The sequence below is a fragment of the Lissotriton vulgaris genome, chromosome 12, assembly GCF_964263255.1.
Source record: "Lissotriton vulgaris chromosome 12, aLisVul1.2, whole genome shotgun sequence".
In the NCBI taxonomy this organism is placed as follows: Eukaryota; Metazoa; Chordata; class Amphibia; order Caudata; family Salamandridae; genus Lissotriton; species Lissotriton vulgaris.
The window spans coordinates 636,150,634-636,178,568 of record NC_141700.1 but is presented as its reverse complement, the minus strand read 5'-3'; positions in this window follow the sequence as shown (position 1 = coordinate 636,178,568).

Below are 27,935 nucleotides of genomic sequence, written 5' to 3'. Positions count from 1 at the left end.
TTTTAAAACATTTGATTGGACAGCAGTGTGTATAGAAAAAACACAATAGAAGACAGACTTGTCTAGGCACATATTGGGATAATCCCAATATCTAAACACATCATTGTGATTTTAGTGACACATGCATCTGAGTTAAAAACCGTTTCTAATTCATATCATTAGCAATCTAAGACATGAAAAGTTGCAATTTAGCAACTCATTCCCTGATAATATATACAAGGTAAATACCAATACCATGATTTAGGGAAAAACTCATGTACCATAAATGAACAGTCAGAATCAACCAACTAGTCCACCCCTTCTGGCACACGGCTGGCATACTGGCATTAGATGTGTATCCCCACCATGCAATAACTGTATAAATACAAACAATGCATCTGGTTATTTCCTTACTGCGCCTGAATTAACAATAATAATTTCTAATAAGCACACTAAATCTGTCCAATTTCATGCGCGAAAAAGTGAATGAATGAAAAATACAAAAGATTAAAAAACATACAAATGATTAGTGATGTTATAGTAGGCTGCGCCCAACCTACACATTTGATGTTGGAGACCTAATGCACTGCCCGGAACCAGATTACAAATGGACAAGCCACGACCCAACCTACTGTAAATACCATTTTGGTTAGGACGTATATTCAGAGACTGTCATAAGAACCTGCATTCGAAATATATATATATAAATATTTATATATATATATACTTCCGGGCGAGTAGGTGAACAGCAGCACCTCATAGAGAAATATTTCATGCCGCAGTCTTGACGAGGGCGCTTGCTTCGACCTTAGGGCCATAGTCCTTGCAATAGGAAGGTTGGATTTTTGTTTTGAAAAATAACCTCAAAAGGTTTATCCTCTACTATTCCTATCATTCTTACTCCTACAAATTATTTTTATTCTCAAGCACACACTAACAGTATTGTTCATTAACGTATTCAAGTAGTTGCATTCAAAAAATGATACAATTTACAAATTCTTGGTATTCTTATATTCTTTTTAATTTGTTCTTAGAATTCTGGTCTCAAGCCTTAAACCAACAGGCTGACCTTTGTGGAGGCTACGGTGGAGCTCCACGCCTCCACGTAGCACCTGAGAGCTGTGCTGTTGCCCCTCCCTCACACGAGGTCAATGATGGCGGTCGGAAGGCGTTCGCTGGATTTTGCTGTGTTTTTTGCGGTCCCTGCCTCCGCTTACCTGTGATTCCTGAGGTTGAGAGGCGGCGACGGAGCGTCTGTGCAGGTGTGGGCCTCCCCGCTTTGTGTGCTGCTGCTGGGGCTGTTTTGGCGCACCGGTGGAGTCGCGGCTGACAGGATTCTGATTTCGATTGTGCTCGGCATTCTGCCTGCGGTCTGTTCGGCTGGGCATTTTGAACGGAGGCTGAGGCAGGTGAAGCAAAGCAAGGAGCACTACATTGTGCGTGGTGCAGCTGTTTCTTGGTCGGATTTGTGAACCTTTTGCCGAGCTTTTGCAGGTGCTTGGTCAGTTCTGCTGCTCGAGGAGCGAAAGGGCACCGGCATTGCTGCTGCGTCTGTGAGAGGAGTGGAGGGAGTGAGCTGCATTGGAGTGAGTAAGCCATTGTAAGTCCTGTTCAACAATATTACATCTGCTCTCTCTCAAAAGATTTTGAGGGGGAGGAATCGTTTTTTTGAGACTCAGAAAAACTGGTGACAAGTGGTGAACTTTGTGAATTCTCTGAACTTTCTGAATCTTTGAACTTGAAAGGGTTTTTTCCCCGCCCCCTTTAAAAAAAAAAAAAACTTTATGAAAATTTGAATTGCGGGCATCATGGGGAAACTACTTAACACTCGTATTAAAGCTAAGCAACGCCGACAGCAGGCGAAAGAGGCAGCGGCTAAACAAACTGATGGAGGCAACTCCAAGGAGGATGACTCGGTACATTCATCAGAAAGCTCAGAGGTGGAGGATTTACTGACAGAGAACTTAGTTCAATTGAGTATGGGGGACAAAGCCAATGATCTTCATCTTGAAGATAAATCCAAGACTCTTGAGCCCCCTCAGCCTCCTCTACCACCCCCGCCGTTTAAACAATTCCCTTTGTTTGTGAAAAAAATCACTTCTTCTCTCGCCCAACAAAACGTCCTCTTCAAACTCCTTAAATTTGGCGCCAGGTCAGAATCAGCATATCAGCACAAATGATCTGAGCTCGGCTGTAAGCACCCCTATAAGCTCTGCTCCACCTGCTCCACCTGCTGCATCTACTTTTACATCCGATTTAAAAAAGATAGTAAGTGACTCGGCGGATTCTAAAAAAGATGATTTAAGGAGCATAGCAATACAGCCTTTAGAATTATCTGATAGGAGATCTGCCGGAGCGGTGGCAGACCCCCTTGGTCCTCTGTGAGATGAACACGGAGACAGAGGGGGAAATGAGGATGTCTGTGAAGGATATGTTAAATCTAATCCTAGATGAAGTGAGAGAGATAAAGAGGTCACAAAATGTTGAACTGACTGCGATTCATCAGAGACTGGACAAAATGGACAAAATCGAGGAACTAGTCTCCACTTTTCCAGCCCGTCTAGTTGAGGCGGAGGAGAGGATCTCCACTTTAGAGGATCAAATGGTCGAGGTGAAGAAAGAGACTAAAGATGTATCAAAAATAACTAGGGCCCTTGAGATCAAATTGGATGATTTGGAGAACTATAACAGAAGATCCAATTTACATATAGTGGGGGTTCCTGAAGGAATTGAGGGGTCAGACATGCTTTCATGGGTGACCAAGTTTCTTCAACAGGGAGTGATATCGGAATATAAAGGTGATTTAACTATCACCAGAGCTCATCGGGTTCCTGCTCACCCCTTCCTGAACTCTACTCTCCCGCGAACTATCCTGCTAAATTTTGCAGATGTCAGGGTCAAGGAGCACATTTTGTCCAGGGCGATCCAACAGAGGCAGTTCCCTGTAAATGCTACGGTGAAATGCTGAATCTTTTCTGATATGTCTGCAGTAGCGGCTAGACGCAGGAAAGAGTTTGTTAAGATTCTTCACTTATTTAAAGCCCAGGGGGCCCAAGCATTGATTGCACAACAATCAAAAGTCAGAGTGTTGATTAAAGGGAAATTCTATATGCTATCTGACGTGGAGGAAACACAGGAGTTGCTTCATGGAATACAAAATGGCTAGTCTGGATATAAGACTTAGTTTCTGAAAATCCCTTGTGACAACCAGTATTATTCACAAATGTCTCTCGTTATATTATGTCAGACAATGTCTATAAGTTCAGGGGGGGGCACGGTTTTGGGGCTGAAGGGGTGTAATTCGAAGACACCTCAATGTTAAGGGAAAGGTTCCTGTGGTAAGCTTGGGCAGAGGGAGGTAGAGCTAGGAGGGTGCCACAGGCTGTAGAGGGGGTGGGTTGGGTAAAAAAGTAAAAAAAGGAGTTATTGGCAAAATTCTTTTCTTCTTTATTTCTGCTGTTTTGTTAATTGCTGGAGATAAACGTGGTTTTTGTGGTGGATCTTGTGGTGGATACAGATTAGGGTTTAGATTGTTTAAAGAAGATCGGGTAAAAAAAAAGTGGGAGAAATTGTGTTATTGGATTTAAGTAAATGCTCTAGGACTGTTAAAATAGGTTTGAAAATGATCTCTTTTAATGTGAATGGCCTAAATAATAATAAGAAAATGCGGGTGATAGAGACATTGATTTTGACCAAAAACCCTGCAGTTATACTTTTACAAGAAACTCATATTCCCATCTCAAAAGCTGATAATTTCTCTATGTTTAAAGGGTGGGCCTCTTATCGGGGCTTTTCTTTTTTTTCTGAGTCGCAGAGAGGAATCGCACTTTTCCTCAATAGGAGATTGGAGGCGGAGATTATTCAAACTGATGCGGGGAGCCAGGGTCGGTGGTGCTGGGCCACGTGTAAACTAAAGAATAGATCATCGCCCATTACGTTTGTAAGCTTTTATGCCTCTCTGAATGCCAACTCTGCGATATATGAGGAAATGTTTCAGTCCCTACTGATGGTTGGCGGGGATATTGTGATTGGAGGGGATTTTAATATTCTTATGAATCTGAATTTAGACTCTACTACTGCTGGGAAAAAGCAGCCGAAACCTAAATCGTTTAAGACAATCATGAATAATGTAAGGACCCTAGATCTTGTCGACCCTTGGCGTTTTATAAATCCTCACAAAAGGGACTTTACTTGCTGGTCGGGAAGGTATAAGTCATTTTCTCGTATTGATATCTTTCTTATCTCTTCAGAACTTAAAAGTCGAAATCACCGGATTTTGCATAATGGCTTTTCCGACCATGCGATGTTAGCTGCTGAATTTGTGTTGGATGAAAGCACAAATGTCTTGAAACGATGGGTTTTTAACAAATCTTACTTGTCTGATGAAATATGGGTTACTTCTCTTAAAAATGATATAAACGAGTATATCAAACGAAATATGGGGACAGCCCCTATCCATGTTGTATGGGACTCACTGAAGGCGTTTATTCAGGGGGTTGTCATTGGAAGGGACGCAAGGAAATCAGCTATCTTTAGGGATACAAAGAATCTATTGCAGCAAAAAATACAGGCTCTAGTAGATCAAAACTACCACAATCCCTCTGTCAGGATACAGAATCAACTAAATGCTGCAAAACGTGAGCTGAGTGCACATTACTTCGCAAGAAGTGAGGAAATTTTTTGTAGACAAGCTCAAAGAATATACGAACATAGCAATTTCACGGGCAAATTTTTGGCGTGGCAGGTTAAAGAACTAGCTGCAGCCAATGTTATTCATTCTCTCAAATCTCCAATTAGTGATCTGGATACCTCAGATGCGGGAGAGATAGGGGCAATAATGTTGTCCCATTAAGAGAATATCTATACTTCACATCACACCACGGATCAACGTAGATTAAACGATCTTTTAGATAAATATCGTCTCCCTACTCTTCCTCATCTGGACCAAGAAGCAATGGGAACATTATTTTCGAGGGATGAATTAGAGCTGGTAGTTAAAAGTCTCCCATGCGGTAAGGCCTGTGGTCCAGATGGACTTCCCGCTGAATATTTTGCTAAGTTTTTTAGCTCCCTCTCTGAACTTCTCCTTTTATTATCAAATTCTATTTTGGAGGGTGGCCCAATCCCAGCGTCCTTTTACGATGGAACTGTGGTCAGCTTTTTGAAAAAGGGAAAGGAAGCTAAAGACCCAAACTCCTATAGGCCCATAACATTACTGAATTCGGATTATAAAATTATCACAAAAATGCTTTCTATTTGTTTCAATCATGTATCTTCGCAATTGATTCATGCAGATGAGAATGGTTTTATTGCAGGCCGTCAACTCATCACTAATACACACTATCTGATTGAGGCACTAGATTATTTTGAAACACGAAAGGTGCCGGCTTTAGTTCTCCTTTTAGATGCAGAAAAGGCTTTTAATTTGGTGGTCTGGTATACACTTTTTTTAATTTTACAATATTTTGGTATTCCCTGACAAATCATCACCTTAATTAAAAATTTGTATCAGGGTGCAAAAGCTCATATTCTTGTTAATACATCTATGGTGGGCTCGATTTCAGTACAAAGAGGGACGAGGCAGGGTTGTCCACTGTCCCCGTTCTTTTTGCTTTTTTTATTGAGCCTTTAGCGGTTGCAATCAGGAAATGCACGGATATCTCCCCGCCTATTGCTTTCATGGATAAGGTCAATCTATATGCGGATGATATAATGCTGCTTTTGAAACCTGAGATGCACTCGCAAATACAGGCTTTTTCTGTTTTTGCAGAATTTGAAGCTTTGGGGGGGTATCGAATTAACAAAAAGAAAACTGAGATTTTAATCTGTGGCAGTATAAATCCTGAATTGCATCCAGACATAGAGAGCTGTATTAACAACAGACCCTCAAGATATATGGGCGTCTATTTTTCGCCTTCAGTTTGTGATTTGTACTCATTGAATTTTGAGCCTTTAATTCAAAAAGTCTGCGATATTTTTTCGCGGTGGAATGTATTGCTTTTATCTATTCTAGGTCGAGTGACATTAATTAAAATGTCAGTACTCCCCATATTTAATTTTTTGTTCTCCACTATTTCTTGTTCCCTACCAGGCTCCTTTTTCTCAAAAGTCGAGTCCTTATTTTCAGCCTTTGTTTGGGTAAAAAAGACACCTTGAATAGCTATTAATACCCTATGCGTCGATAAAGAACAAGGAGATCTTGGCCTACCAAGCCTTAAAGATTACTATTATGCATACTTTGCACAGTATCTCTCAAAATTTAAACATTCAATACCCAGAGAGGCATTGTTTATAAAAATTTTCCTTGACTTCATTTGTAAAGAGACTGAAATTCCCTCCCCACTCTCGATATTCAAATCACCCAAATTAGTTAGATATAAGGTTTTGAGTTGTTTTTTTAAAAAACGCGATGTTATGCTGAAAAGGTACTCACTATCCCTCCTGAACTTAATAACTTCATTGAGCGATGCTGTCTCTGGTTTCAGGATTAAAATGGGGCCAGAAACTATACATAATTGGGCCAGATCTAGTTTCATTACATTATCGAACTTTGTGAAAAATGAAATTTGGCTGACTCCTAATGAGATGGCTATCTTAATTTGTGGAAACTTTCTTCTTATGGGTTCATATAACTTACTGTATAAGGCTCTGGCTCAAATCGATCTAACGCAGATAGGTCAATCCTCACACTTAACAAATTATCTTTTTTGGTCCCCAATTTCCAAGAATCCCGGAAAATGGAGAAGAAGCTTAGCGCAAAGCAGGGAGGAGGGTGTAAGCGCCAAAGCAATTAATAAATGGCAGAAGCATGAAAGTCTTAAACTAACTAATAATTCTTGGAAAACCTTAAATAAATTAAATGTTACTGTCTTGAGAGGTGCCAATTGGCGACGAATGCTCTTTTTTAGTAAGTGGCTCTTATATTACACCCCCGCAGCCATTGCCAAAATGTATAGTAGTGCGTTGTCTACCTGTTTTAGATGCACTCAACCGGACCTGGCTAACTGGTCCCATATAATGGCCTTTTGTCCTAAAATTAAGGCGTTCTGGAACGGAATTTTTTCCTTGCTTTCTCTTCAATTACATTTTACGATCACTAGCTTTGAAAATGTAATTGTATTTGGATTTGATCCAGAGCTTAATTTGGTTGAGTCTTTGGCGAAACATGTGTATATTATAGTAGCTGTGGCCAGATCACTGATTCTTAAGTATTGGAAGACAGATACAGTTCCAACCGTAGATGAGTGGTATCAAAAAATCAAGAGAGACAGGAAAAGTGAATTTATATTTGCTCAAAGGATTGGGGCATTGCGTAAATTTACCAAAATTTGGGAATCCTATTTTGATTAAATTTACTTTTTGATTATGGTAGTTGAAACTCGATGTTTGTTGTCGGAATTTAAATCTCTATGCTTTTTATATGCCCTCTGGGGGTTGTATTATGCTATTTGTTTAAATTCAGCTTATCATTATCTATGTTGGATATATTGTAATGAATGTAATGAATGAAATGTCAAGAACTCAATAAAAATATAATAAAAAAAAAAAGCCTTAAACCAACATGTGTTTCGTCGAATCAGGATAGTACCAGCAAATTCCTCAGGGCTGGTGTTGTGAGTACGTTTACTTTTTTCTTTGAGCCAGCTCTACTTCTGTCCCGGTTCTTCTAATCGCTTGTGATTCCGGTAATCCTTCCTGTGTTGTCTATCAATTGTTTCCGTATTTGTGGTAGCAAGTCTTCTGGCCCGATGAGTGTAATCGATTAGACACATGGGAATTGACTGAGCGCACTTGCCACCCCCACAGGAGTTAGACTCGGCAAAATTACCAAATGTTTAACAGGAGTATACATCTACCACAAATACGGAAACAATTGATACACATGGTAAAATATAAAGCATTAACAATGGAAAGAACCCTGGTTGCAATGGCCTGTTTTTGTAAAAAACTGGGATCTAAACCCGTTGGGAGGATAAAGAGATCTACAATGCAAAAACAATCTCAGCAACAAGATACAGGGCTGGGCTGTGGGGAATGGTACCAATAGACTCCCGGAAGAAGATAGAGGATGGCTTTTTAAAAAGGGTTGCATCCCTCCCCACCTCTCTTTCTAACTATTTTTGACATTTAGAACTGGGCCTACCTTATATAATGTACATAGTAAGACTTGCCCCGATTATGCTGTGGCATTCTATGGAGAAAAAACATAATGGATATCAACCAGCTGATAATAAGAAATTGTCTGACATTAGATAACGCCCATAAAACTGCTTTGTTGGAGCATGTCAAGACCATGTTAGATGCCTTCGGCGTCCCAGAATTGTTCACCAATCCGAGTCTTTGCTCCAAATTCCCTAAAAAGAAACTTAAGTCCCTATTTCTGGCCAAGGTCGACTATGTAAGGAAGGAGATTCATCAAATAAAAACTGTAGCGAAACTCTATTATCAGCTATCACCCATAATCGAAGGTGAATTTGCATACTTGGAGGGTATAAAAACTGTACAGCACAGATTCATTCTTATAAGATTTCGGGCTAATTTAATACCCTTGATGCTGGGTTTTCCAGAAAGAGAGTACTCTCTCAGCGACTTGGCACTGTGTCCCTGTGACAATTTGTCACTGCAATCTGAACTTCATCTCTTCTTCTTTTGTAAATAATATAGGGAATCAGAGAAACAGATTTATCGTTCCACTTTTAAGGCGGCATAATTTTAACCAATGTCGAATTGCACTATTTTTTATGAAGAAGCTGTGCGACTTGGCACTGTGTCCCTGTTTTTGTGTAGCATTGTTCCTGTGGGCTTGTCAGCGTCGAAGACGTATACTACAAGGAAGAAGTGAGCTAGCTGTTATAGAGTTCCAATTTTAAAAGCTCTCATTGTTATTGGGAAAATTATTTATTCCATCTATGTTAGAGACCTAATTAACACAGACAACTTTATTGCTATTTTAAATGTATATTTCTGGATATAATACTCTTTTTTAATAGCTTATTTAAGTTTTTAGTAATCAGCCAGTTGAGGGCTGGGTAATGATTGTTGTATGTACCCCCTGGACTATACTACTTACTTAAATGAAATTGCTATGTCTTTTTTAAACTTGTATGCTTTTATGATCTATACCATCAAACTATATCGAATAAAGGGGTCATTATGATGGCGGACAGACCTGCGTCCGTCCGCCACCCCAGAGGTGGAGGAACCGTCCGCAGGGGCAGCGGCGGTCTCTCCGTGTGAATTAGGATGTGACCGCCACCCTGGCGGTCACATCCTGTATTTTTAACATTGCGGCGGGTGTTGCTTAAAGAAGCACCCGCTGCAATGTTAAAACTGCATGCAGTGCATTTGCATGCACAAAGCCACAGGCACTGCGCGGTGCCTGCCACTATGTGCAAGCAAATACAGGGGGGTACCATAGGTACCCCCCATGTGCACCCCCAACCCCCCTTCACCCTGGGGGCCCGCAACAGGCCCCCAAAGAACAAACCGTATGCCTTTTTGTGGCGGCATTGCCGCCGCGGAAAGGCATGTCCCAAGGCTAATCCTAATATGGCTGGCGGTGTCTGACAGACACCGTCACCATATTAGAGCTTTTCCGCCACGGGACCGCAGCGGAAAAGCTGCGGACGGTCTTCCCGACCCTCCTGCCATCCTAATCTGGCGGAGGGTCTTTTCTATCACCGCAGCGGTGAATCCACATCCTCCGGGCCGGCGGTAGCTTCCGCCGGCCTGGAGGATGCGGATTCACCGCAAACCTAATCGGCCCCAAAGTTTTTATTGATTGACTGGTTGAAGTATCTGATCCAGACCAGGGTATATAGCCTGAGAAGAGTAGCACTTCTTCTAGTCCCTGCTGATATGAGCGTAGCTCAGGTGTAGCCCAGAACCTCCTCCAGTAGAGGATGGGCCTTACTTCCATTCTCTTGGAGATTGATCTGAGCCCCAGATCCAACCCTAGGGGGAGTGACAGGGTTCTAATAAGAAGAGCTGTCAGTTGTCGCATCTATCAGTTTTCGACTGCCACCAGGTAAGTCGCATCCCTATGGACCCACAGCTCTGTAACATAATGGCTGCTCCTAGGGCCCGATGATTGTAGATTTGAAGTACCAGGCAAATGGGGCAAAATTGGGTGCCTCATGAATTTTTACTATTCAACCCTGTTGTTTGTTGTAATTTGAGCCTGCACTCTGCTATATGGGTGCGCCATTGATTTGTTACGGTAATTCCCAAATATCCAAAGGTATGCACATGCTCCAGTGAGAACCCTCATAACTCAGAGTTAGGTCTGGTGGAATGGCTTGAGCTAAGAACCAAGTATTTAGTTTTTCCTATCTTAATCTCCAGGCCCCTTTGTCTGCAAAAGCATTCAAACGAATTAAGAATTCTTCACAGCCCCATTGGTTTTTTGAAAGCAGTAGCCTGTCAGCTGCAAACATTAAAGAAGGGACCCTGACACTTGCCAGACTTGGTGCATCCGACTCAAATTGTTCCAGGTAGGCTACTAAGCCATTGATATACAATGTAAATAAGGTAGGGGCGAAGACACAGCCCTCCGTTGACAGGGAATACATTAGTCACTTCACACAGCCGGCCACATCTGACTTGTGCATAATTATTTTCAAGTAGCCTAGTCATGAGATCCAGTAGATACTGGAGGACCTCTATGTCAGCAAGTACCTGCCAAAGAGAGGCTCTAGGTACACGATCTAACACAGTTCGTAAATCTACGCATACCACATAGAGACGTCTGGCCACTGGGAGGACCATTTTCCAAAATAAAAGCTGGAGACGGAACTCCTGTTCAATGGTGCTGGTTTGTTCTCAAAATCCATCTTGAAGGAACATCAAAATCTCTTTCATGGTCAACCATTCTTGTAGTCTGTCCAATATTATCCTACAAAATAGTTTTAGGAGCTATCTATGAGCTCATAGGCATATCGTTAATCAGGAGAGCTCGAAAACGCTTTTTAAAAATAGGTATTAAATCTTCCCTGGCCCAGGTCGGAGGATGGAAGTCCCTTTCAGAATGGCATTAAACGTTTGTGCTAAGAAAGGGCCCCAGATGTCCATCTCATCTAGGACTTGCCCCCACATGCATCAATGTAAGGTTTTGCGATTCTTTATTTGCGAAAATTAGGGAATCGCAAATAAGGAATCGCAAAACGGGATGCAACAATTTTTTCGCATAATTTTTGTGATTCGGTAAAAATCGCAATTTTTACCGAATCGCAAATATTATGCGAATTCTAATTTGCGATTTCGCAATTCCCATTGATTCATATGGGCCAAAAGGCCCATAGGAATCAATGGGAAGGCATTGACATTTTGCGAATTTTAATTAGCGATTCGCAAAATGTTAATGCATTCCATGGGTGCAGGGCGGGGTCCAAAGGACCCCCCTGCACCCCTGAAATGTATTTTAAAGTGCATGGTTCACACACACATGTCCTAGGGACATGTGTGTCTGTAACATGACAGTGTTGAAAATGCAAATTTTATGCATTTTAATACTTTTTCGCAAATTACCACGAGGTTCACCCTCGTGGTAATTTGCACTCCCTAATTGCGAATTCGCAATTTTAAAAACAATCATGCATTGCTTTTAAGGAATCGCAAATTTGCGACTCCTTAAGAGCAATCGCATTTTTGGAAATCGCTAAACATAGCGATTTTGCCAAAAATGATTGATGCATCCCAAAAACCTATTTAGGAATCGCAAATGGCCGATTTTACCGATTCGCACCGTTTGCACTTCCTAAATAGATTGATGCATGTGGCCGTTGGCCCTCTGGGATCTTATCTAGCCCTGGTGCTTTATAGGGATGATTTTCTTAATGGCTTGACTTATCTCCATAGATGTGATGTAGGTGGCCTCCAGACATTCACTTGGCTCTGCGGGTCTACTCACATAAGTATGAAGCCCTGCAACTAGACTGCTGCAAGGCTGGCATAGTACCTTTGGGCCTGTCAAAACACTTTGGGAATCTTCAGTTACACCTGGCATGGAATACAAACTAGATAAGTGGGCAACCCAGTCTGATGCCCCAATGTGATTTTCATTAGGACAGAAGCCATTACGGCTTCCCAGGGACACGCTATTCTAGAAGGATCGTTGATCTCGGCCTCTTGCTGCTCCCAGAAGACCTTCTTATCTTCCACACTCCTAATCTCTTTTAACTTCTATACCTTTATTTGTATACACCTGCCTAGTTATATGAGTTGCAAGCTATTTTGTTGCTTTATAGCACCAGCGAGTGCTTCCCATTCCCCTCTACACTGCTTGTTGTACCAAGAGGGGAGCCTTTTCCTTACTATTTCCAGCTTAGTCTCCACAAAGAAATAAGGGGCATATGTACAAAGCTATTTTCCTGTCGTAAATGGAAACAGGAAAAATGCATTCTGGGATGTACAAAGCCCAAATACAATCCAGTAACATTTTACCGAATCCCAATTTGTGTTTTGCGAGTCAGTATTAGGAAGGGGCAAGCTAAGGGCATCGCTCCTTAATACCGAATCGAATCACAAGGGTATGTACAAATGTTTTGCAACCAGAATGCAGTTGCAAAACGTTCACTTTTTAACACCAATTGCACTTTGGTCCTAGCGCATTAGCAAATGGGGACGGGGTCCTTCCCCTTTGTGAATGCATGCAAAAACGTTTTTTCAGAGCAGGCAGTGGTCCCTCAGACCACTGCCTACTCCTAAAAATGAAAAGAAAAGGTAATTTTTGTTTTTGAAATGCATGCCGTTTTCCTTTAAGGAAAAAGGGCTGCATTAAAAAAAAAGCATTTTTTTGTTTTTGCAAACTCAGACATAGTGGTTTACTGTCGCTGCCAGACCACCATCCCTATGTTTTGTTATTGATTACCAATGGGTCGGAAATTGCGACCTATCTCATGAAGATTAATGAGGTAGGTCATTTGCAACCCACTGGGAATCACAAATGAAACACAGTGGAGTTTCGTACATTTGGAATTGCGATTTCCTAATTGTGATTCGAATGGAATCACAATTAGGAATCACATGTGACCTGAATTTCTTAACACCTTCGCCGCTGGGCTAATTCCCCCGCGATGCGGTGACAGGGGGGCCACTCGCAGCGCAGCGCCGCGCCGCGGTGCTCGTGACGAGCAGAGCTCATCACGCAGCATGGTGGCGCTGTGCTCATGACGAGCTGAGCTCGTCATGACTACGCCCGTTTGATGGAACACCCAGCACAGCAGGGAAATTATCCCTGCGTGAGCGTTCCGTCATGAGCACAGCGACACTGCGCCTCATGACGAGCTGAGCTCGTCATGAGCACCTAATGGGTTAACCTTAAAAATATCTGGTTGAGCAAGGTGTTGATATTTTCCAAGGTTTCCAGTTTTTCCAACAACAGGTCCAGTAATAGCACCCCGCCATGTCATTGGCTACTATTTTTTTTAAATCTCCGACAATTGACTCCTTTGACTGGGTCATTGAACTTCATTTAACTCTGTGCAGATTATTGGTCATTCTCAACTTTCTTATGAATGGATCTGCTAAGTTAGTATAGACAGTGCTGGCTAGAATCCTGAGGGCATTATGCTCATTATCTTGGCGGGGTATTACAATCATGTCAGTTAGGCAGGGCCAAAGTCTCACATCAAGCAGTACATAGTCAATAAGGCTGGCACTCTGTCGGCGGTTGAATGTATTGTTGCCCTCTCTATTGGAGATAGTTCTGCCATTACAGGCTCGTAATTCGTAATTCTTGGTTCAGGGCAAATGCATTCAATTGGACTGCCAATACGGGCCATTTTATTGTAGGTGGAATTACTAGTCCCAGTATAGACCATGCATTATCTTCCTGCGTGCATCAATAGTTGCGTATTGGCAACTGAAGTCCCGCCCACAATTTTTATCACCCCATCAGGAAATGCTGCTAGATGGGAAGACAGGAGCTCCATGACTGGGGATTCTGTTTTTTCCCAGTGTCCTATGGAACACATTATAAACAGTGTAGACTATGGTATGCGGAAAAGACAAACTGATGGCAAAATATCAGGTGAGTCCAACTTGATTTCTTTGACCATACAGGGTAAGATGGCATTAACCCAGATCGTGAGCCCCCCGAGGGCCTGCCTTTCCCAGTTGTTGCAGCTTTCTGGATAAAGTTAGCAAATCCTGCATGGAACAGGAGTTTTAATGACCAAGGGCCAGATGTATCAACATACTCTTTTGCGATTTCGAAATAGCGATTTTTAAGGAATCGCTATTTGGGAATTGCAAAATGGCATGTATGTAGAAATTCGCAATTCTTTAGCGATTTCTTAAAATTTCTTATTTGCGATTAGCAAATTTCTAATCACAAATAAGGAATAATTTCCCATTCATTTCTATGGTCCATGAGGCCCATGGGAATGAATGTGAAATTATTCTTAATTTGCGATTCGCAAGTTGCTAATCGCAAATTGAGAATAATTTCAAGGGTGCAGGGGTGTCTCAAGGACACCCTGCTGCACCCCTGAAAATGACATGTGTGCGCATATGGTGCACATACATGCCCTAAGGGCATGTATGAGCCCACATGGCACCTTTACAAATTGCATAAAGTGCATTTGTAAAAGAATTCGCAAATTACCACCAACTACAAGTTGGTGGTAATTTGCGATTTCTTAGCCAAAATTCGCTAAAATGAAATGATTCATACATAACATTTAAGAAATCACAATTTGCGATTTCTTAAATGCTTGCGCAATGTTAAGGAATCGCAAAATTTGCGATTCCTTAATATTGCAAACTTTTAGCATGATACATCTAATTTCCCGTTTTTCTTGTCGCAAACGCTGCTATTTTGCGAATCGCAGCGTTTGCGACAAGAAAAAAGCTTGATACATCTACCCCAAAGTCTCTTGGAAGAGACAGAGGTCATGTTTATCAATAAATTCACACCATTCTGGGCAGATTCATTTAGAAGAGAGCCCTTCAACATTACAAGATACTAGCTTGGTGGTGGGAGCCAAGAGGCTGGTAGCAAGAACCCTGTCATTACCTGGGCAATGGGATATACCCTTACTCTAATATTTCAGGAGGCAAGGAAAGAGTGGTACTATACATGGTAGGTCTAAGCTTTACTTATTTCCCATGGTTAAATATTCCACCTTGGGAATGTTGCCTCACCCCCTAAGGGGACTACCCTATGGCCATGGTTTGGCATGCTTGGAAGTGGGATATCACGAGGGATCCCTAGTTCAGATGATCTTCAGCCATTGGCGACTTGGCATTTCATCTGGCAACAATTGATGGCGTCATGCCTAATTCTGGTATCACAGTGGACAGTAATAATCTGCTGTCCACTCCCTAGGCCCCTGGAGTCTTTCCCTACTGTGCTAGCACATCCACTAAAAGGTGCAATCTTACTGGAATTATCAATTCAATCTACACCAGCCAGAATTTCGAAGTGGTTAGGGGTCGGCCTTGTACAAAACTTCACCATTACGCATGGAAGTGGTGTTACTACAATCAAGTGCTGTTAATACCCTCGTTGCTGCCGACCGGGAGCCAGCCTGACATGTGGACCTAGTTTGTAAAAATAGTCTAATGGTAGTAGTTTGAAATAACTCCTGGTTATCTGCTTACTCAAATGCCCAAAAAGCAGGCTCTGCAGCAATAATGGGGATCTAAAGTTGACAATGACACAATCACCATATTGATTCATCAGCCCCGGTCTGATCAAACCCATCCTTCTTGTCAGTAAAATATTGCTAGCCAGGGAGGGAGGAACATCTCTATGCCATGTAAGCCAGTTCAGGATTTTGTTGAAAAAGTTCTTCATGTGACTCTCTCTGGTGCACGTGGAGACGGGGACTCCAGAAAGTAATACCACATAACGGCAGGAGGCGGATTTATCACAAGTTGACTGACTATTCGAAGATTTCCACTGGGCGTAGAATTTTCCAGGAGGGTCTCTTCATAGGGAAAAAACGTCTCTTGTAGGTTCAGATTTTCACAATGTGATGGGGAAGAAGCAAGCAGGGATTGTTCCATCCTATGTTTGAAATGGTGGATTCTAGGCAGTGACTGTCTATTGTGGGTCTCAAGGATAGCGCAGGTCCCGCTGCGCTTGAAGAGCTGCTTTGACCGGCCACCTGATCCTTATTTTCCCTCCTACCCGTACTTGGAGCTTGTGCAGCTTGATTCTGTATTAATTGTTTTCCAGTCAATTCATGTTCAATGGCTACCAGGCAGGCAAGTACGGGAGATAGTTCTACTAATAAGAATTCCTTGACCATGATAATACAGTCCTCCATCAGCTGTATTACCCATGATGGTATATGCAGGGCTCGAGTCGGGGTACCACGCAGGTGGACGGCGTCCCCCCACTTATTTTACTGGGTGGATGCCGCCCCCCCTGCCAAACAGCTGGACTTCAATCTTTGGCCTCTCTGGGACGAGGAGCTCGGAGCTCACAGCATGCTGCTCACACGCTGACTTCTCAGATGCAATCACATCTAGGGGTGAGTGAGGGGAGGCAATGAGCCCAATGGTGCAAGCCACCTTTCGTGACGTTACTTCCTGTCGTGACATCACTTCCGGTGACAGCGTCCCCCCACTTCTTTTTTTAGGACTTGTGTCCTGGGTATATGCATAGTGGCTCCCTCCAAGCCCTTCAAAGGAGCTCATGTTAGCTGTACAGGAGTGCGAGGCATGAAAGGTAAACTTGTTCGGCTGGCAACCTCCATTGATTTAATACGAGCCGCCTGCCTGCGTCGTTTTGTAATAGTGGAAGTCTGAGGGCTATCCAAGACAGGTGGCACAATGTCATCATTCACAACCCCATTACTCACAGTGGGGGAGTCCAAAAATAACGGCCCTGATGTATTAAGTTAAGGAGGAAGGGGAGCCAGGGCACACCTGCAGAATCAGCAGAGCTGAAGAAAAGTCTCCATTCTGTGAATTCAATATTGGTGCTAATGAGCCCATTAGCCCTTTGTATCCTCCTGTCTATCGAGGTACTTTTGACTGGAGGTGTGGAAATGGCGGGCCTCCTACATCTTTTCTCTTGCTTATTCCCACAAACACTGCAAAACACAAGACGAAGAAGAGAAATATATGAAAAGGGTATTGCAGACAAGGCCTAAGGGGGGTGGGCCAGCCCAACCTCCTCCGGGCTCTGACAGGCATGGATGAGCCTGCTCTTGGCCCAGGTTGGGTATTGGCACTTCAGGTTGGTGTCTGCTCCTCCCCCCACAGGTACTACTTGGTTTCATGTGGCAGCTAGTCCCATAGTAGCGTCCCACACTGCGTCACGGAAAGGTGATATAGCCAATGGTCCAGAAATGCCACCACAGGTGAGAATCCAATGCATCAGGGGCTAATTAGCAGTAGTAGCTAGTAGGAGAGAATCCACCCACTACCCATTCACACATGGCACAGGCTGGCAGCATGAGAAGTTAGGTTCTCCGCAGGTCCCAGTGACCGATAGAAGGCTCTAGGGTGGAAGAGCAAACAGTAAGGGGGGGACAACACATAATGGAGGAGAAGGCCTCACCAGCACCAAAGGGAGCATGACCTACCCCGAAGGCAGGTGACCATCGACAGCAACATTTTAGAGGGGAGACAGCCTGTAATGTCCCAGCAAGTGCCCCCGCAAATGTCTCTCCTGAAACCCTGAGTTACAGGAGGCAACCAGTCAATTCAGCACACTCAGAGGTGAAAGAAACACCCTCCCATCAGCCCCACGGTCAAAACACTGTATCTCTGGAAGCGTACATATGCCAACCTCTCGGAACCACCCACAGGCCGCCCAGCAATCCTTGGGCAATCCTCGAGCTGGCCACGCCCGTCTTCGGCACCGCTGCAGTCAGGGGACAGCACGCAGAGACATGGCCATGCCGCTTTGGGGTCACATTGGGGGAAACCCATCCACAAACCGTAGGTCGCTGCACCCCTGTGGCCCGGGGGAGAACTCAGCTTCTTGCAGCAGAGTCCAGCACCAGCTGATGCTCGTCTCTCTGCTGGGTTAGCAGGAAGCAAAGCGAGGGACCCCAGGGCTGCTCGCTGGTAGAGAGGGAACCTCAATCCATGACCTCCCCAGGTAGCAGCTGGCAGCTCCTGGAAAGTATGTAACTCCCCTGTGCAATCAGGTGTGCAGACAGAATATCGAGTTGGAAATATCGAACTACAGAAAGAGCGAGTCCTAAATATTGTGAGTCAAAAATATTGACAGCAAGAATATCGTGGTCAAGAGTATCGATTTTAAAGTAAGAAATAACGTTTTTAAAAGTATAGAAGTCATTAATATCGTTTGCAAAAATATAGTTATTTAAAATATCAATTTTTTAATTAGTGTTATGAATTTTAGCATTTTTTTTTAAATGCATGTGCTTTGTTTTGTATAAGAATTGTTTACGTTTTTTAATATATTTGTTCAATTTTTAGTAGTTATCAATTTTATTTTAATAATAGTTTGTGTTTTTTAGTTTCGTAGCGGAATGTGGGCTTATAGGGGAATATGGTAGGAAGTAAGTTAATTATATTAAATTAATGATTATTTTGTAATTATTAATATTTAATTATATGAGATATTATAGAGTTATTTGTGGGAAGTAATTTGTTATTAATTAATTATTAATTGATTGTTAATCAATATTAATTATTTAATTGCTATTTAATTGTGGTAATGGTGTAATCTTTTCGGTGTGTGTTTTAGGGTTATTAGGGATAAAGGGTGTGAGGTCATTTATTTTTAATTAAGTAATAATAAGATATTAATTAGTATTAATTAATTATTTGGAAATTAATTATGGAAATTGTATAATTAATTTTAGGTGCGGGTTGTGGGGCTTGTTGGGGTAAAGGTTAGGAAGTAGTTTATGTTTAAATAATTAATAATTTGTCGTTAATAAATATTAATTAATTAATTGTAAATTAGTTATGGACATTTTGTAATTACTTTTAGGTGAGGGTTGTGGGGTTTATAGGGGTAAAGGGCGGGAAGTAATTTATGTTTCATTAATTAATAATTAGTTCTTAATTAATATTAATTAATTGAAAATGGAATATGGAAATTGTGTAATTCATTTTAGGTGTGGGATGTGGGGTTTATAGGGGTAAAGGGTGGAAAGTAATTTATGTTTAATTAATTAATAATTAGTTGATCATTAATATTAATTAATTAATTGATATTTAATTAGAGGACTTGTTTATTTTTTGTGTGTATCGGTTTTACTTTTATAGGCGTAAAGGGTGTGGAGTAATTTAGTTTTACTTACTTTGTAATACGTTGGTAAATACTATTAGTTTTCAAATGGAAATAAGTTTTAAATGTGTAATTCATTTTTTTACAGTTTAATTTTAGCTGTGGTTTGTGTGAGTTATAGGGATGAAGTGTAGGAAGTTTATTATTCTTTATGCGTTTTAATTTGTTTTTTAATTAATAATATTTCTTTAATTACCCAATTATATTAATTATGTAAGTACATTTTTTTTGTAATTTAGATGTGAGTTTTGAACTGTGTGCTGTTATAGGGTAGGAAATAAAAGAAAAGTAAATTCATGTAATAATTAATGTTTTGTTTCCAAATAATTTCTAATTAAAATATGTATTTGTTTGAAGATGATTTTTTTTTCATTTAATATATTTGTTGTCATATGCATTTAACAATATTTTAAATATATTTGTATTTACCTTTTTCACATATTTATATTTATTTTTATTTATTTTGTTTTTAAATATTTTTGTTGTTAATATTTCGTTTGTTTTTAATTTTGATCTGACAATTTTGTTTTCTCTGCCCCACTCTACATGCAGGGCATAGAAGGCCTCAATTTTTGCCTCCAAATTTACCCCTCATGTTCCTTTTAGGGCATTCTCATTTATAGACCGCCTGATTTTGCAGCAAATGTATGTCAGGATCTCTGCAATTTAATTACTGAAAATTCGCTAGTCCATGCCAATTTTACGGCCCTTGACGATTTTAGTCTGCACGTGAATGACCCTAACTGTGCACACGCAGTTCAGCTGGTCTCTTCCTTAGCAGGGGCCAATCTTAGGCAATTGGTATCCTATCCTAAGCATAAAGCAGGCCATATCCTTGATTTAGTTTTTCTAATATCTCATCTATTGGTATGGAGACTCCCAATGGTTTGGTCGGATCACTTCTTAATTCCGTTTTCTGTTAATCTGGCCAAACCGGGCCAGGCCAAGAGCAAGCGCTTCATTATAAATAGAAATTGAAAAAATCTGACCGCAGTACCTCTAAGCCCAATTCTACAGGATAATTATCCTCCTCTATCTTCGGACCCCAATGCAGATGCCCTCGCCGTAAATCAATGGATCTCCACTGCTGTGGAGTCCAGTGCTCCGGGCAGAGTTGTGAAATCCCTTCGACTGTCCCCAACTGCACCTTGGTTCTCTGACTCACTTAGAGAAGCAAAAAGCAGGTGTAAATGACTGGAACGCCAGTGGCGAGCGAGCTACTGTGAACTGGCAAAAGCAATCTATAAAACTACTTTGAAAGAATTACATAAGTTGCTAAAAGTAGCCAGAAGGAATTATATTGTCTCTAGTATACACAAGGCAGATCACTCCAGTAAAGAGTTTTTTAAGGTGGTTCAGACCATTTTTTAAGCCTAAAGCATTAGAGACCGAAGTGCAACCGTCCCCAGCTCTGTGTGAAAAAGTTGCAAATTTCTTCGACAATTACATTTTGAGGGTCTATGACTCCTTCTCAACACCAGAGGAAATGGAGAAATCGGATATGCCTTTGGGAGCTGTGGAGGTTCCTTCGTTCAAAAATTTCGCACCAAATTGGCATCAAGATGCATTGTCAGAAATTCAAAAATGTAGATCAGATGCCCCAGATGATCCATGTCCTCCTAAACTTTGGTAAGTATTGTCTTATTCTCTCATTGGTGCACTATCTCATATCTGGAACTCTTCCCTTGAATCCGGCATTTTCCCAGACAAGTAGAAACTCTGAGGAAAAAAACAAATGGCGACCCAGGAGATCTCAACAATCTCAGGCCAATTTTCATTGCTGCTCGCGCTGGGAAAAATGTTAGAGAAGTTGGTCCAGTGCCAACTGACTAACTTTATTGAGAGCCACGGCTCTTTGCATGACGCACAATCCGGATTCCGGGCAGGTTTCAGCAGGGAGACCGCTCTCCTCTAGGTGGCTGAGTTAGTGAGAGGGTCGCTCGATTCAGGGGCATCAGCATTGCTGGTGCTCCTGGATCTGTCTGCGGCCTTCGACACAGTCAGCCATGCCATGTTGGTTTGAAGATTATGAGACATGGGCTTCGGGGGGGAAGGTGCTGGCCTGGCTGAAATCATATCTGAGCGGCCGCACTCAGAGAGTCTCCCTACAACCATTTGAATCAAAACCTAAACACCTATGGTGTGGTGTTCCTCAGGGCTCAGCGCAGAGCCCTCTGCTTTTTATTCTGCACTTAGCTCCACTTTTCGCTTTAATTGCCAACTGGGGGGTGAAGGCGATCTCCTACGCTTATGATGCCCAGTTGGTATTCCCTTTTCAAGAGTGTATGGTAGATGCTATCAAGAATTTTAAAGGATGTCTGAGAGACATAGCATTATAGATGAATAAAAACAAGCTAAAACTCAGTGTAGGAAAAACAGAGGTGTTGTTTTTCGGACAGGGCCCAGCGCCAGCCCCAGATTTGTGGCGGCCGTCAGAAATGGACCTACCTTCTACCCCTGCCTCTAATATTAAAAATGTAGGCGTGAGGTGGGAGGCTGATCTTTCCTTCTCAGCTCAAATTCAGCAGGTCTCTGCTACTTGCTTCAGCAAATTAGTAAACCTCTGGAAGTTTTTACATTTCCTGCCAGAAGACTGCATCAAATCTGTAGTCTATGCCACAGTGACATCTAGGCTAGACTACGCAAATGGTCTATACCTCGGCCTTCCTAAATATTGACTAGACTCCTCCAGATGGTACAGAATGTGGCTGCGAGACTACTCAGATGCATACCTTTTCAGCTTCACGTCTCTCCGCACTTACACGAGCTTCATTGGCTCCCAGTAGCCGAAAGAATTGAATTCATAGCCATGACTCTGGCCTACCGGGCTCTAAAGGGTAAATGCCCTGGATATTTTAAACAAAGACTCTGCTGTTATAAACAGAATAGATCTTTGCTCTGCACCCCCTGCTTTGCGAAAGCCCGTCTGAGTGGTAGAGGGTTCTCAGTGAGGATGGCCAAAATGTGGAACGCCCTGCCTGGGAACCTCCGCCAATCTGACTCAGAGACTTGTTTTAGAAAAGCACTGAAGACATGGCTCTTTAGGCCTGACTAGGCTTGGGATCACTGCCTGAACCTCTTTGCGTGCAATGCTTGCTGGTTAGAGCGCCGGGACACCTCTGTTTGAGTTAGCTATTTGCGCTTCAGTATTATTATTATTATTATTAGAGTGAGAATATTAATTGGTATCCCTCCGCAATCCAACTCCTTCCCTACGGTTGCACTGATTGGAGTGGGAATAGTAAATTTTGGTAAACATCCTTTACAACGACTGCGTTACAACGCAGTACATTACACCAAATGTTTTACTCTGCGAAATCTTTTATCATGCAGGGCTTTATCCGCATACCATTACAACGCATTCCCCATTACAACGCCTAGTGGAAGTAGAGTAGTAAATTGCGTTATAATTCATTTTAATTTTAATTTATGAAGTTTTCTATAGCGCTGGCCTGACCCTAGGGTATCGGAGGGCTTTACAGCAGATACATAGCAGATAATCACCAGATACATAGCAGATAGTCACCATATACAAAAAAGAAGGGCGACATGTTAATAGAAGAATGAACAATAAAAGAGCAACACATTGTAGTGCAGGACAGATTTGCCTTCAGGGTTATTCGGAGTCTTGAAGCTGGAGCAGAGCTCGATGTCCGCTGGAGCAGAGCTCGATGTCCGCTAGCTGCCTCGAGTTATCCACTCCCTAGGGAGCGGTTGAGGAACAGGGTTTTGAGTTGGTTTTTGAATTCAACAAAGGAGGAAATGGTTCTGATGTGAGGGGGAATGGAGTTCCAGATTTTTGGAGCGCTTCTGGTGAAGGATCGAGCCGCAGTTTTTTTTCTTCTAGTTTTTGGTGGGATGAGTAGGATGGAGTTTGAACTTCTCAGGTTCCTGGTCTGGCCGGCTTTTTTGAGTTTTTTCACCAGGTATTCGGGTTTGCCGGTGTGAAGGGCTTTATGGGTGAGGCAGGCCGTTCGGAAGCTAATCCGCATTTCGACTGGAAGCCACTTAAGTTCCCTGAGTGCAGGTGAGATATGCTCGAATTTCTTGATACCAGTGATCATTCTGGCAGCCGCATGCAGCGTTGTCTTTGTAGGAAAGTCGGAAATGATACCAGATGCTCGAAGTAGTTGACGAAGTTTATTTGGATGCTCACGCCTTAAGATCCCAGCTCGTAATGAGCAAAACAGATGACAGCCATAACTGTCTACATTCTACTTATTTAAACAATAACAAAGTTCCCACAACACGAGCTTGCCACAAGCAGCCAGACACACCTGAACGCTCGTGACAGCTCGTGTAAGCAAATGTACGTTCCCAACACACCTTCCCCCCTTTAAAAAAAAACAGAAAGGAAAAAAAAACACAAAAAAAACCAAGAATCAATTCATAACAAAGTCATTAAACCTAACAGGTAAACGATGAGAACGTGTAGCTCTAGTATTGTCAGGATTACATTCAGCTTGAGAGCATTTCGCATTGTCACCTTGTCTCCCGACATCATAAAAAACATTGCTGTCCGAATCATCCACAAATTGACAAGGCCCATTAAACAAAGAAACCCTGCTAAAATTCCATACAGAGCCTCCATCGACCCTGACCGCATTTCTAAAAACTTCAATGACCTTCCTAGGATTTGACCAAACCGGAAGACCCTTACTCACACCCTCTTTTTTTTTTATTTGAACGGAATCACCCACCTTGATAGGACGACTAGACGTAGAACCATTCCTTTTGACCATGTCACGTTTCATTCTATCCTTATACGACTGAACCCTGTGTTGAACAGCATCAAAATCAACTTTTGAGCAATTTTCAAAACCATCTAAATTCTTTTTTAGCCACGAAGGGACTAACTTAGTGCTGGGCTTCCTTCCTCTTAAGAGCTCAAAAGGAGAGACCAGGGTCACGGAATTTGGTGAAGTCCTATAAGCTAAAAGCATAGATTGCAAAGCATTCCTCCAATTCAGATTACCCTTGATAGAAAGTTGTATGGCTTCTTTGATCACACGGTTGAAGCGTTCAACCTGGCCATTTGCTTCAGGGTGGAAAACTGCAATTTTCCTGTGAACAATACCACATTTAACAAAAAAAAGTTCAATCTCCTTACTCACAAACTGCGGACCATTGTCAGTCACAATTTCCTGAGGAATCCCCTCTCTGCAAAAAATCTCATTTAAAAATTCTATCACCTGACACGAAGTAACTTCTCTAACCATTCTGACCTCAGGCCATTTTGAAAAGTAATCTATAAGTACAATTCCATAAGCCTCCTGTTTAGGTAGACAACTGAAAGGCCCAATGATGTCTAACCCCAGTTTCCGCCAGGGGCCTAAAGGTAAGTCAATTGGACATGGCTCAGGACGAAGAGGGACCGCAGTTTTATCACTGTTAGAACAATAGGAACAACACCGTACAAAATGGTCTACACACGAGTCAATACCTGGCCACCAGAAAAACTCCTTTAAACGTCTTCTGGTGAAGGATATCCCCAAATGTCCCTCATGAGCGATTTCAAGAAGGGAGTTTCTGATCTGAAAAGGTCGGACAATCTTATCACTCCGAAGGATCAAACCATTTTCCACAGCAAGTTCTTCTTGAACTTTAAAAAAACCCATCAAACTTCCGGACAGCTTCCTCTGTTCCGGCCAACCATGCACCAAATACTTCTTGACACTGCACAACTCCAAATCTTTATTCATCTCTTCCATCCAGACATCCTCTTGCAAAGAAAACCGATCACCATAAACAGAATTAACATCTTGAAAAGTGAAAGCGACTTCACACTCCTCTTCATTGACTACCTCAGGAACATTAGTATCAGAAATCAGTCTGGACATACAATCTACATGAACATTCGCCTTCCCTTGAACATATTCAATAGTGTACTGAAAAGATTGCAACCTAGAAGCTAATCTAGCGAGACGTGCCGACATAGTTCTCCCTCCACCTGGGGCCATGAGATACACCAAGGGCTTATGATCAGTCTTTATCAAAAATTTAGTACCCCACAAAAAAGGTCTGAAATGTTCAGCTCCCCAAACACATGCCAGCAACTCTCTTTCTATGACAGAATAATTCTTTTCTGCATCCCGCAAAGCTCTAGATGCATAGGCCACAACCCATTCTTTCTCACAGTCTTTCTGCAGCAGTACTCCACCCAAACCGGAAGAACTAGCATCCACCATGATGATGCATTTCACGCCAACCACAAAAGGTTTGAGACACGGAGCATTTACGATAAACCCTTTTAAAGATTGAAAAGCATGTGTCATTTCATCAGTCCAAACAAACTTAGCGTTTTTCTTCAAAAGACACCTGAACGGGTCAACTTTTACCGAGAAATTTGGGATAAACTTAGCGTAAAACTCAATAAGGCCTAAAAAAGCCACGAGTTGCTCTTTTGACGTAGGCACAGGAGCATTCGTGATGCTCTTAACATGATTCTTCTTTGGTTTGATTCCCATTCCACTAATAGTATGCCCTAGATATTCCACCTCCTTTTGCCTAAATTTGCATTTGTCAAGGCGAAGTGTGAGGCCCTTCTCCGCTAACGCAGCAATCACACACCTTAGGTTATTGTCATACTCAAAGTCATCTTTCACATGCACTAAAATGTCATCCTGGAATGCTATGGCACCACTCAAACCCTCCAAAGTATCCCTCATTAGTCTCTGGAACACGGAGGCAGCACTCGCCAGTCCAAAAGGCATACGACAAAACCTGTATAAACCTTCAGGTGTGATAAAGGCAGTAATGTTTTTGGACTCCTCAGCAAGTACAACCTGATGGTAAGCACTGGCTAGGTCAACACAGGAGAAAACCTGTGCACCAGCCAGCGTCGAGACCATCTCATGGAGATTGGGTAGGGGATGCGAATCTACCCAAATTGCGCCATTTACACTGCGGAGGTCAATGCATAATCTAAGTTCTCCATTGGACTTAACCGAAATCACAATCGGAAAAACCCAAGGTGACGACTCAACAGGTTCAATAATGTTTTTCTCACATAGATCTCTTAGCATATCTTTAAGTTTAACTCTATAGGATAAAGGAACATTCCTCACTCTATGTCTTACAGGAATGGCATTCTCACATAATTTGATGACATGTTCAAAACCTTTATACCGACCTAAGGTACCACTGAAAACAGTAGGAAAGGATTTACGTAAATCCTCAACAAGTAGTGAGCTGTCCCCAACAACACTTGACACATTCAATGGTTGCACAACATACACAGGAGGATCAGCCCTAGGATCAATTTTCATCCCCAATTGGTATTGGTGTGGCCAACTCAACAACGACAACCCAGATCTTGACACATAAACTTTTCCTGAAATGTGTCGGTCAGAAAATTGTATATTTGCTATAAAGTAACCAATAAGGTCAATTTTATGACCACCAGGGGATACATCCGAATCGAGTAACTTCTTATCAGGAAATTTATCTTTGAAAACATTTAAGGAAATTAAGGTGTACCATGCACACGAGTCTACGAAAATCTCCAAACTCACTTCATCAATAGTTATAATACAAGATGGAAATTTGGTGCAATCACCATCTTCACATACATTGATAACAGTATTAATTTGAAACGTTTCTTCATCACCCGATTGAAATTCTTCACAGCACTCATGTACACAATTCATTTTCCCTGGTAGTGATCTACAACATTTTGTGAAGTGACCCTTCTTGTAGCACTTTGAACAAGTTTTCCCTAAAGCAGGACAGTTCTTATGGTCTGCTAAATGTCCGTCACTTCCACATCTAAAACACAATAGTTTTGAGGTTTTCCTTTCATATTTCTGATTCCTAAATTTGTTATCATTTCTAGAATGAAATTCATTTCTCTGCGAAAAACTTTTCTTAAACTTGTCCACGTCTTTAGACACGCTAAAAACATCACTTTTATCATTGCCCCTGATCTCCTTGACAAATTTCTCTGAGTGTTCTATAGATTTCGCAATATCTATAGCATTATTAAGAGACATATCAGAGGTTGTTCAAAGACGTTCTTGCACTTTTTTGTTATTAGTTCTCATCAAGATTTGGTCCCTTAGCACCTGCTCATAAGATATGTGTTCAAAGTCACACGTAACAGCCAAGGATCTTAACGCTGATACAAAATCCTCTACAGGTTCATCTGCACGTTGCTTCCGAGAATAGAATATAAACCTCTCCATGACAATATTCTTTTTTTTTCCATATCTTAAGCATAACTGTTGTGAAGCATACTCGTACACATTGATATTCCCCGGATTTACAAGATCAGGTAATGTTTTAAATTCTTTTAAGGCTATACCACCCAAACAATGTTTTAATAGTGATAGCTTCCTTTCTGGTTCACACTCCCCTTCTTCCAATACATCAACATAGGCCAAGAAAACAGGTTCCCAAATCTCCCAAGCCATTGGTGGTTCACCAGGAGAGGACAGAAAGGAAGGGGGAGGTACAATACCAGACATGGTAATTTAATTATTAAACAAGCTATGTATGAGTTGAATGAGAAGATAAAAAAAAAATATATATATATATATATATTATAACAGTATGTACTTGACAGTCAACTTTAAAGTCACAGTAAATATTTAAAGCACAACACTAATTGCGTGTGACTAAAACCTTCTAATGGCAAAAAGAAAGAAAAACAAAAAAATGTATCTTCAATTTCCGCAGGTGATTGAAAGCTGAGCGTTGTTGCGATCTTCACCGTGAATCCAGATTGAAGACG